Source organism: Martes martes, assembly GCF_963455335.1.
Source record: "Martes martes genome assembly, chromosome: 5".
NCBI classification, from domain to species: domain Eukaryota; kingdom Metazoa; phylum Chordata; class Mammalia; order Carnivora; family Mustelidae; genus Martes; species Martes martes.
In genome coordinates, this window is record NC_137892.1 from 150,605,759 (window position 1) to 150,618,389 (window position 12,631).

The 12,631-nt window shown below is 38.0% G+C and overlaps 1 pseudogene across 1 annotated transcript; it reads right to left on the minus strand.

Moving 5' to 3' along the window:
• Positions 1-7,591: 7,591 nt before the first annotated feature.
• On the minus strand, positions 7,592-8,931 carry LOC308343374 (keratin, type II cytoskeletal 8-like; annotated as a pseudogene). Its single transcript has one exon. The product of its transcript is annotated as a keratin, type II cytoskeletal 8-like (transcript).
• Positions 8,932-12,631: the final 3,700 nt, after the last annotated feature.

Consider the following 12,631-nt stretch of genomic DNA (forward strand, 5'->3'; position numbering starts at 1 on the left):
GATTTATTATGAGAAATTTGCTCACACAATTATAGGAGCTGAAAAACCCTACAATCTGCTCTTTGCAAGCTGCAGACAGAGGATAAGCTGTGATACAATTCAGTTTGAGTTTCAAGATCTGGAAACAAGAGGAGCTCATGATGTAAATCCCAGTCCCCGGGGGGCACCTGCGTGGCTCAGTGGGTTAAGCCGCTGCCTTCGGCTCAGGTCATGATCTCAAGGTCCTGGGATGGAGTCCCACATCGGGCTCTCTGCTCAGCGGGGAGCCTGCTTCCCTCCCTCTCTCTGCCTGCCTCTCTGTCTACTTGTGATCTCTCTCTGTCAAATAAATAAATAAAAATCTTTATAAAAAATCCCAGTCCCCAGACAGGGGGAGATAAGATGTCCTAGCTCAACAGTGAGTCAGGAGAAAAAAAAAAAAAAAAGAGACCAATTCCAACTTCCTCTGCTTTTTGATCTATTCGAGCCCTCAGTGGATTGGATTATGCCCACTTATATTGGAGAGGGCAATCTACTTGACTGAGACTATTGATTCAAATACCAATCTCATCCAGATGGAGAGAAGTGAGTTAGGGGAAATTGGAAGGGGAGACAAACCATGAGAGACTGGGCTCTGAGAAACAAACTGAGGGTTTTGGAGGGGACAAGGGTGAGGGGTTGGGTGAGCCTGGTGGTGGGTATTATGGAGGGCACATTTGCATGGAACACTGGGTGTGGTGCATAAACAATGAATGCTGGAACACTGAAAAGAAATAAGATAAAATAAAATGGAAAAAAAAAAAAAGAAACACTTTTACAGACACAACCAGAATTTAAGTTTAACAGGATAGCTGGGCATCCCTGATCCAGTCAAGTAGACACACAAAAATAACTATAACATTCTCATTTTTTAAAATTTTTTTTATTTTAATAAACATATAATGTATTTTTATCCCCAGGGGTACAGGTCTGTGAATCATCAGGTTTACACATTTCACAGCACTCATCATAGCCCATACCCTCCCCAATGTCCATTCTCATTTTTATAGCCATTCTTTATTATTCCATAATTTAAGACAACAACAGATAGGTTTGGCATCAAATTTGCCTTTGTGCATTAAAGATTTCCAGTTGCCTGTATTTTAACTAGCAGCAAAGGTAAGCGATTCCAATCAAAGAAAGCCCATTGTTTGGGGCTCAAAAAAGAGTTATAGGAAAATATGTCATTTTTGATCATCCGTAAGGGGAAATGCCATATGCTTAGGATAAAATGGAGGGCAGGACAGCATCAAATGTACTGTGCTTGTTTGGGTCATTCTGATTCTGTTTGAATATTATCACTCCTTATGATTAATATTAGTCTAAGGAATAGAGGCAGTTCATATTTAATATTCATCAACATATTTTTAATCAGGTCATTGTTTCTTACATTATTCATGTCTACTCAAAGATTCTTGTGGGAAATTCTTCCTGAGTCTTAGTTTAAGAAAGTATAATGCTATAGGGCATATAATTTTTTCTTATCTTATGAATATGGTGAACTGTATGAATTATAAAATTTCCGAGATAGTTGCTAGAAAGCCTAGAGCTAAGAAGGAAGATATTCAGCCGCTGACTGTGCTTAGATCTATATATCACCTCTTAAACCCCAAATGTCTTAAACCCTTGTTTGCTAATTTTCTGTATCTAGATTTACAGATGTTATTTTATTTCATATGATAATCTTTTCCAAGGCATTTTAAAATATATTTTAGAATATATTGACATGACATAGATAAAAGTGTGATATAAAAAGTATAGATAATAATTAAATAATAAATACAAATGAAATTAAGTCTTGAAATAAACCTAGCTTTAGTCTCACTAGTTTTCTGGCATAGTTTAGAAGCTGAGGATATTTAACCTAACTCCATTTTGCTATGTAAAACAAAGCTTTTGTTTTAGTTAGAAATTCCATGCTATTTCACATTCTAGCTTGTGCCTAAATATTACTTCTATTTCACCCACCAATTTCTAGGACCTTGATTTTTGTCTTGATTGAAATTTATTGTTTGCACATATTAAGATATGTTCACTACAACTCAAGACTCATCTGTCCAGCACTAGGACTGATCTTGAATCAATCCTGAGGAATACTTAAAGGATTTTGCCCATAATTTTAATATGTCTTGATTTGTTTATGATTTAAAAAATGTTGCTATATTAGTGTTCACTATTTTCTTCAAGTTTTGCTTGATTTTCTAACTCATTTAGTTTGTGTGGAAATTGAAGGCATCTCCTTAATTCAACCTTTCTTGGTGCCCTGTCCCACACTTACTAGGCCACTCACTCTAAACTAGATTGTTACCCATAATCTCAGCCAGACATTGGATGGTTTATACAAAGCTTAATCCCAAGAGGTTCCCTACCTAGAATACCTTGTTTTCCCTGTCTGGAAATGAGTTGTTGTCTTGTATTCATTGAGTCCTTAAAGATTTGCCCCCAAAATAGATTAGTGCTATTAGTCCCAGCTTTCCTATCTCCATAGAGCCAAGCCACTAGGTTACAATAAACCCAAATAATTATGACGCTGTCACCAACTTGTTCTCTTTCTTTTGAGGAGAATGAGCAAATATGTAACATTCCAATTGTATAAATTTTTGTTTTGAAACAGATAGTGTTTTCATGTAAGATGGGCAAAGAACATTCACAAATTTCAGGAAACCTGATGTTTCATCTCAAAATTCTAGTGAAGGGGCCATCGAGTTCATCAAGTTACAGAAAACATCCTGATCATCTTTTTGTCATTGTTTTTGTTTTTCCCATTTTTGAGGACAAAAAGATGATGAGAAATATTTTTCTGAAAATAAGACTCTTCAAAAAATAAAACTATAACAGTAATGATCTAGTCCCAAGTTCTTAGCTTTCCTATAAAACATGCACATTTGTTCATGGCATCCCAGCTTCTGCAGAAGCTCTGTATCTATTACATAAGAAATTTGGAAATACTCTCACCACCAAATGTTTCCACGATTTAGTCACTTTTAAAATTCTATATCAAACTTACTGATTTTTCAGAGAGAAAATAACATTGCCAGAGGCTTTCTTATTACTGTCAGATCAGATTTGTATGTTTGTACACTAATGACGAAAAATCAGAGACCCTGTATTTTAGAGACAACAGTGAGTACTAGGAATAAAAACGCTCTTGCCCATGAAGGCAGATATGCTACAAGTAATGGATGACAATATTTCAAGACTGAGCAAATACCAGGAGAGGAGACTGATATATACAAAACCTATTAATGGGAAGATCCTTTAGACAGTTTATGTATTGAAAGTTCCATGACATTTTTATACTATGGATCATTACAATCATCATATTAGTCTGTTGCTATTATGGAAAACTTCCATGATTAATCATCAGAAACTATGCTAATAAATATAAGAACAGAGAAAGATATTTTATTCAAGGTTGTGAAATATATTATAGCATGGTAAATACTGGAATGACCACACACCTGAAAACAATGTCATGTCATCACCATCACCATAATTTGTTCTGGGTGTTCCATCATAAACATTGTCATTTACACTTTGCACAGTATACTTGTAGTAACAAAATTAATACTTGTTGTGATATATTAAATATTAAAAAGTTGAGGACCCAGGAGTGTGCAAAATAAATCCTAAGACTGAAATAAATAATTTGTTAGTCCAGAGACCAGGTAATATTGCAAAAGCAAGCATCAGTGACCTAATTCAACAGAAGTGTATTTCTTCTTCATAGCAAGTACAGTCTGAGTTTGGTAACTTTTTTTGTAAGTTTTTTTTTCTAGTAATTCAGCTGCTTCTACCATATTGTTCCTCCATCTCAAAACATGGACTTTTGGACAGCACAGGACACTGAGAACTTAGGTACTCACATGTTTTCCAAAATAAATCCTTCTAAAAATTACACAGATTACTTTTATTTACAGCCTATTGGTGAGTACTGGGCAAGTGCCCCACTAATACAAGGGGACTGGGAAATATGGACCCCCCAGGTGCACAGAAAACTGAGAGTTGAGGTGCCTGGGTGGCTCAGTGGGTTAAGCCTCTGCCTTCCAGTCAGGTCGTGATCTCAGGGTCCTGGGATGGAGCTCCACATTGGGCTCTCTGCTCAGCGGGGAACCTGCTTCCCCCTTTCTCTCTGCCTGCCTTTCTGCCTACTTGTGATCTCTGTCTGTCAAATCAATCAATAAAATCTTAAAACAAACAAACAAACAAACCTGAGGGCTAGAAATATCAATGATACTCCCAGACAAAAATCTGAGATGGTTTTCTAAGTGAGGTCTTGTTGATAATATGATGCCAATTCTAAGATATTGTTATTTTTGCTACCATGTTTTTATATTTTACTTTGTCTTATAATCACAGTTTTTCTGGTCAATCCTGCCGGGGATGGAACTATTCCCTGATTGAAATATATATTAACTTCTAGGTTACTAAGTTTAGAGGAATTGATTTATTTATGCAAGAAATCATAAGATAACCTATGATTGTAATAAATACTATCTGGACGTTGGCATCTTCTGTGTAATTTCTACAGAAACCGTGCTTTCTCCCTGTGCTTCCCAACCATTAGTACACAGAGATGGGACAGAATTAGGTATATAATAAAAAGGAAGTGATGACCAAGATTCAAAGCCAGTCTGAAGCGATAGTTATTTTGCTTTGCAGTATACTTTCCTCTCCTTACCCTACCACCCAAACAAAGGCTGCTAAAATCAGCAATTCTGCAATTTTGTCCAAGAATTAACTACGGACTGTGTTGAGATATATACACTAATTTCCTAGCTGAAGTTCTGCTTTCCTGATCACTGGTCATTCATTCTCTCTGAACATACAATAGAAAGAGATTTAACATGTTTTTTTAAAGATTTTATTTTTATTTATTTGTCAGAGAGAGTGAGCACAGGCAGACAGAGTGGCAGGCAGAGGCAGAGGGAGAAGCAGGCTCCCCGCTGAGCAAGGAGCCGGATGCGGAACTCGATCCCAGGATGCTGGGATCATGACCTGAACCCAAGGCAGCCGCTTAAACAACTGAGCCACCCAGGCGTCCCAGAGATTTAACATTTTTAATCCCATCAAGAAACATAAAACTTTCACTCTTCTTAAATTGAATCCTTTCATAGTGTTCCATAACAGGAATCTGCAGGGTTACTTAAATTGAATGAGGTTCTTCAGGAGAAAAGTCATGTTACATAGTTTTTTTTTTAGTTTTTATTTCTCTTATTTTTTCATGACTATAATATCAGGGTTAAATGTATTTAATTAATCCAAGCACATAATTCTTTTTTTTTCTTTTTTTTTTTATTTTTGTTTTTTTTTTAATTTAATTTTATTTTTTTTCCAATTTTTTATTTATTTTCAGCGTAACAGTATTCATTGTTTTTTCACCACACCCAGTGCTCCATGCAATCTGTGCCCTCCCTAATACCCACCACCTGGTTCCCCCACCCTCCCACCCCGCCCCTTCAAAACCCTCAGGTTGTTTTTCAGAGTCCATAGTCTCTCATGGTTCACCTCCCCTTCCAATTTCCCTCAACTCTCTTCTCCTCTCCATCTACCCTTGTCCTCTATATTATTTGTTATGCTCCACCAATAAGTGAAACCATATGATACTTGACTTTCTCTGTTTGACTTATTTCACTCAGCATAATCTCTTCCAGTCCTGTCCATGTTGCTACAAAAGTTGGGTATTCGTCCTTTCTGATGGAGGCATAATACTCCATAGTGTATATGGACCACATCTTCCTTATCCATTCATCCGTTGAAGGGCATCTTGGTTCTTTCCACAGTTTGGCGACCGTGGCCATTGCTGCTATAAACATTGGGGTACAGATGGCCCTTCTTTTCACTACATCTGTATCTTTGGGGTAAATACCCAGCAGTGCAATTATCATCCTCAATGGGAAAAAGCTTGCAGCCTTCCCATTGAGATCAGGAACACGACAAGGATGCCCACTCTCACCACTCTTGTTCAACATAGTATTAGAAGTCCTAGCAACAGCAATCAGACAACAAAGAGAAATAAAAGGTATCCAAATTGGCAAGGAAGAAGTCAAACTCTCTCTCTTCGCAGATGACATGATTCTTTATATGGAAAACCCGAAAGACTCCACCTCCAAACTACTAGAACTCATACAGCAATTCAGTAATGTAGCAGGATACAAAGTCAATGTCCAGAAATCAGTGGCTTTCTTATACACTAACAATGAAAATACAGAAAGACAAATTAGAGAATCGATTCCATTTACTATAGCACCAAAAACCATAAGATGCCTCGGAATAAACCTAACCAAAGAGGTTAAAGATCTGTACTCGAGGAACTACAGAACACTCCTAAAAGAAATTGAAGAAGACACAAAAAGATGGAAGACCATTCCATGCTCTTGGATGGGAAGAATAAACATCGTTAAAATGTCTATACTGCCCAGAGCAATCTATACTTTTAATGCCATTCCAATCAAAATTCCACCAGTATTTTTCAAAGAGCTGGAGCAAATAATACTAAAATTTGTATGGAATCAGAAGAGACCCCGAATTGCTAAGGAAATGTTGAAAAACAAAAATAAAACTGGTGGCATCACGTTACCTGATTTCAAGCTTTACTACAAAGCTGTGATCACCAAGACAGCATGGTACTGGCATAATTCTTTTTTTTTCTATTTAATTATGGTGTGAAGCATTTTAGGTTTAATAGTGTTTTAGGATTTAATCTTAGGATTAAGAGCTTTACTTTTCAGGGGCACCTGGGTGGCTCAGTGGGTTAAGCCACTGCCTTCGGTTTGGGTCATGATCCCAGGGTTCTGAGATCGAGTCCCACATCAGGCTCTTTGCTCAGTGGGGAGCCAACTTCTCCCCACCCTCTCTCTCTGCCTGCTTCTCTGCCTACTTGTGATCTCTGTCTGTCAAATAAATAAATAAAATCTTAAAAAAAAAATAAGAACTTTACTTTTCAAAAATCATTAACTATTAATTTAGAAATATCTCTACATTGTGGTGCTAGGGTGGCTCAGTTGCTTAAGTGACTACCTTTGGTTCAGTTCATGATTCCAGGGTCCTGGAATCCAGCCCCACATCTGGCTCCTTGCTCAGCGGGGAGCCTGCTTCTCCCTCTCCCTCTGCCTGCTACTCTGTCTGCTTGTACTCTCTTTCTCTCTCTTTCTCTGTCAAATGAATAAATAAAGTCTTAAAAAAAAAAAAAAAAAAACTCTATATCCAAGGAAATTGTGCTTTTAAAATTGATGCATAATCAATTTTGCTACCAAAAGCATATCATGATATACTGAACCATGCTCTAGTTTCAATTTGGAAAATAACCTTGAGGGAAAATATGGGGGGATGATATTGGCAGAGCCATCTGAAGCTTTATCTGGGAAAAGACATTTGAATTGGCTTTTAGCTGTGGGCCTGGGCAAGAAGGGATAGCCAGGGCAGTAGAGTTCCTCCAAGGGTAGGTTGAGCACTGAGGCTGAGCCTCTCAGGTGGGTTTCCTGTTCCCAACTCTCCCCTGCACAGCTCTTTCCCTCAGAGGCTCTATGGCATCCACAGAAGCAGGGAGGCTGAGAGAGACCACAGCGACTGTTCACTTGAACAGGACATCAGACGACTGAGAAACAAGCTTCCCTTTGTGGGTGACTATTTTCCTCACAACCATAGCCTGGGAGAAGCTCACATGGCTGAAGGAACTGGAGCCTCTGCTAGAGAGGAGCCTGGACTGGAAGGAGCTCAGGTTACAGGTGAGGCTAGGGCTCATGAGATCCCCATAAGCTGAGCTCAGCCCACCTGAGTAGCTGCTGGCGACTTGAGTATGGATACTCATGTTCTGCATCCCAGACTCCAACCGGCTTTCCTCCCTCTCCAGCGGCTTGGAGTAAGTGGCCGATCTCCCCATGTTCAGGACCAGTGTGATGTTCAGAAGCTCCTGGTACTGGTGTAGTTTCTCTGCAGGGTCATGCTTGGGTCGCTGCCGGGCGGCCTCTATCTCAGCCAGCTTGGCTTTGGCATCATTAACAATCGTCTACCTGCACTGCTCAGCATCAGCGATGGCTGCCTCCAAGGAAGCCCTCTGGCCTTTGAGGTCCTCAGTCTCATCTTGGAATTGGCTGATGTTGTGGTTCATATAAAAAATCTCTCTTTGTGCAACAGAATTCATCCTGGTGCTTCCTAGCCAATGTCTGCAACGTCGAGTACTTGATCTGGTACTTGGTCTCAGTCTCAGACCAGCTGAGGTTGGTGATATCCTCCTACTGGTCCTTGACCTCTGCTATGTTGCAGTCCATGTCCATATTCATGGACAGCACCATGGATGTGCCTGAGATCTGTGACTGCATCTCACGGATCTTTTCTTCATATACATACCTTGAGCTGAACTCATTGGTCAGCCCTTCCAGGCAGGATTCGAGTTCTACCTGGTTCATGTAAGCTTCATCCACATCCTTCTTGATGAGGACAAATTCATTCTCCTTCTACGCATGCTCTTTGATCTCCTCCTCTTCTTGACGTCCTCTACCAACCCTTGCAAGTTGCCAAGCTCCACCTCTGGCTTCAGCTTCTCCTGGCCAGTGAAGTGTGTCCAGCTGCAGCCGAAGGTTCTCGGTGGAGCTCTGGAGCATGTTGTCTATGTTGCTCTGAGCTGTTTTCTGCCGCTAAGGAGGCTGCACTTGGTTTCCAGAATTTTGTTCTGCTGCTACAGGTGCCGCAGCTTGTTGATGAAGGAGACAAAGATGTTGAGGATCTTAATCTTCTCCTTCTCTTGGGTATGCAGAGCCTGGATGTTGGGGTCCACCCCCAGCTTAAGGAGGCTCAGAAGTCTCTGGTTCACTGAGATAGATGTGATGCCCCCCATACCCCTGGCCCCACCGTATCTCCCAACCATCTCATGCTGGGGACCAGGCTACCCCTGAAGCTGCCGCTCCTGGCCATGTGGGAAAAGACTAGGGAGCTGATGTGGGTGCCAGGTGCGCACCTGCACAAGCAGCTACCAAAGGTATGGGGTTGGAGGTGTGCGCCTTATAGGATTTTTGGGTTACCTTGATGGATGTGGTGAAGGCTGGAGTGGAGGCGAGTAAGGTCAGCCTAACAGAGGTTCGAGAAAGAGTCAAGAAGCTGCTTCTAGGTCAACCTTGGAAACTTTAAACAATAGATATCAACATTATATGTGATTCTATTTTAATTTAGTAAAAATTAAAATTAAAATATATTCCTTTATAATTGAATTTTATGTAGTTAATTTTGGAGTTGGAATAATTATATTGCACATAATTTAGCACATTCTTATATATTTTACTGTTCTTTATTGCTTTAGGTGTTCTAGTACCACCTATAAATTTAAAAACAATAAAATCAAGTCTGATGTTAATGTTCTGAAATTTTGTTCAGAGTGACCATTGATACTGTAACTTATCTATTTGTAAAAGTTTTCAGAGGACTCTGACTGTAAAATACAACACTACATGCACCAAGATATTTTTTTAAAAGATTTTATTTATATATATGACAGAGATCACAAGTGGCCAGAGAGGCAAGCAGAGAGGGCAAGGGGGAGCAGGCTCCCTGCTGAGCAGAGAGCCTGATTCGGGGCTTGATTCCAGGACCCTGAGATCATGACATGAGCCGAAGGCAGAGGCTTAACCCACTGAGCCACCCAGGTGCCATGTACCAAGATTTTTAAAAGTAGTTTATGTGTGGGGTGCCTGGGTGGCTCGGTTGGTTAAAGCAACTGCCTAGAGTCCCAGGATTGAGTCCCGCATCGGGCTCCCTGCTTGGCAGGGAGTCTGCTTCTCCCTCTAACCTCTACCCTCTCATGCTCTCTCTCTCTCTCTCATTCTCCCTCTCTCTCTCTCAAATAAATAAATAAAATCTTTTTTTTAATAAAATCTTTATTAAAAATAGTAGTTTATGCGTAAAACAATGGTGATGTCAGTTGCTGATTTGGCAAAACTAGTTGCTAATAAATTCATCAATCTCTTTGCAAAAGAAAAAGAAAAGCTGAATTATAAACAAATTCATGCAATCACTAAATGTTTGTGGTAGTACACTGTTGGAAAGGCATGTTTCCCCCCAAGTCTTTGTGTCCATTTTTTTATTAACACTGACTCCTCTTGTGCATTTTACCAAGTGAGGAAGCATTTATTTTAATGCTAGATCTGAGAGGCAGAAATAAGAATGCAGATTAATGTTAGCAATATCTACCTTCCCGAAGAAAATGAGATCTCTGTTTTAACTCCCTGTGTGATAAATAATGTAAGGGCAGGCCTTCTTTCGAGATGTCTGTGTTTGTTCACATCTGTTTATAACTAGGAGCATAATATTAGTATTCATAAACCCAATTACCTCTTACTAACATGGTGTAAATGTCAATAAAGGTGACCCATTTCCATGGATCTTGGAAATATCTCTATTCAACTCAAATTTGGATAATGTCTTCTCCTTGAAAAACTGAGATTTATGCTGTAATTTTAGAAGTTTATTTAATTTTTCTTTCTGATATGGAACTATAAATAATTAATTTTAGTAATAGCATATTTGTAAACATTATCTGAATGATATTTTGAGTGATAATTATTATAGGGTGATTTTTTTCAACAGAAAATTTTAGGATTTAAAGAAAACTTAGAAATTTCCTGAATATAACTCAGATTTTATAGAATGATTTTATTTTCAGGGGATTCATTTTATATTCCATATATGATGCTCACTGAAATGTATATTAAGTTCAGCAGTGATTATTAAATGTTATGAAAATCTATGAAATTATTGAAAATTTAATGCATATATTTTCTTATACAAATACACTGATGTATAGGTACAGATAAAAGCATGTCTTTTTAAAATAAATATGTTTTATTTCTATGCTATTTCCTTATACTGGGTAATTTAAACATAAATATTTTGAGAATGAGAATATTTATCACAAATATTGATGAGCAAATATTTAAAAATCTTTTCCAAAAGTTAAAACCTAAAGTGTACAGCTTTATCCACAAGTTGTACCAGTTATAACAGTGGTAGGTAGTTGTTGTTAAAACCACCACTATGGATATTGAATCAAACTGCCAAAATGGACTATACTTAAAGTACATTGTTGGACTTAGTTTCTCAATATTTTTAGAGTTTAGTTTCACATTTGTTCATAAGTGTTACTATACTGTAATTACCTTATTTCAAACTGTTTCTTATTAGTATCTGGTATGAAAGTTTTTGCTACATTTATAAAATGTCAAGGAGCATGATTTCTCTTTTTCAACTATTTAGAATGATTTATAAAATTTCGGAATTAGTTGCACCTTAAATGGTTGATAAAACCTAGTGGCAAGATCATCAAGGCTGTATGTGTGTGTGTGATCACTAATACAATTTCTTTCATTGTAATTGGCTTATCACGTTCAGGTTTTCTATTTCTCTTTTCATCTGTTTTTTAAAGTTTTTCTTTAATAGATATGTGTCCATTACATCCACATTTTCAAATGTTGGTGCAATTTGTTTATATCCTCTCTCTCTCTCTTTTTTTTTTTAAAGATTTTATTTCTTTACTTGAGAGAGACAGAGCAAGTGGGAGAGAGAGAGCAGGAGCTGGGGTGTAGGGGTGGGAGGTGAAGGGAGAAGAGGTAAGGGAGAAACAGATTCTCCATTGAGCCTAAGCCCTAACCAGGGCTCCATCCCAGGACCCTGGGATCATGACCTGAGCCAAAGGCAGATGCTTAACCCACTGAGCCACCCAGGTGCCCCTATATTCTCTTTTATTTTTCCTGACTTAATTTCTGTACCTTTGTTCTTTGTCTCTGCCTCTCTCTGTCTCTGTTCTTATCTCATAAAAAGTATGCTTGTCTTATAAATTCATCTTAATTTCCCGTATTAAAAAATACATGAGGATAATATTAGTAATATATTTTTATTTTGTAGAAGGTTGTGAGACAATAAGCTAAAGGGTCAAGCAACATTTGCAAATAAAAGTGAATGCAAACCTCATATAAATTGCTAATCCAATAAATAGATGAATAGATTAGATAGATAGATACAACTTAAAAATATAACAAACTTGAAGTTAGAGTAATGTGATTTTTAAGGTCTTTTAAATCAGAATTTTATGACAATTAGCCTAATAATGTACCTATACTAAGATGATTTTGTAGATTTTACGTGGAACTCACTCCTGTATCATAAACACTTCAGCAAAGATAAATGCATTTTTTAAATAAATTCTAAATTATTAATCTATGGACGTTAATCTTTCCATGAATTAAGTTGGTGATACTTTCACTTAGGTAAATAGATGTTTCCACCAGCTTCTCAGTAGGAATAGAGCTTAGGACTAAGAGTATGGACTCTGTTTTACCAGAAGATCAGGATTGCACTAGAATTCCTTTGGGTCATGAAGATCATTTAGCTCTTAAAGGGGCTTTGTTTTCTTTTAGAGTCTTTATCGTTTGTTTTCTTTTAGAGTCTTCATTTTTATATCTAGCACATATCAGGAGGGTTGGAGAGGGTGAAAAACATGGGTTTCTGTTTAACAATCAATTTCATTTTGTTCCATTTTCTTCAGGCAATGATAGGCCTGAAACAAATGTAGGGTTTTCCACCAAACTGTCTTTATTGCATAGTTGGAACGATTGACAGCTTAAAA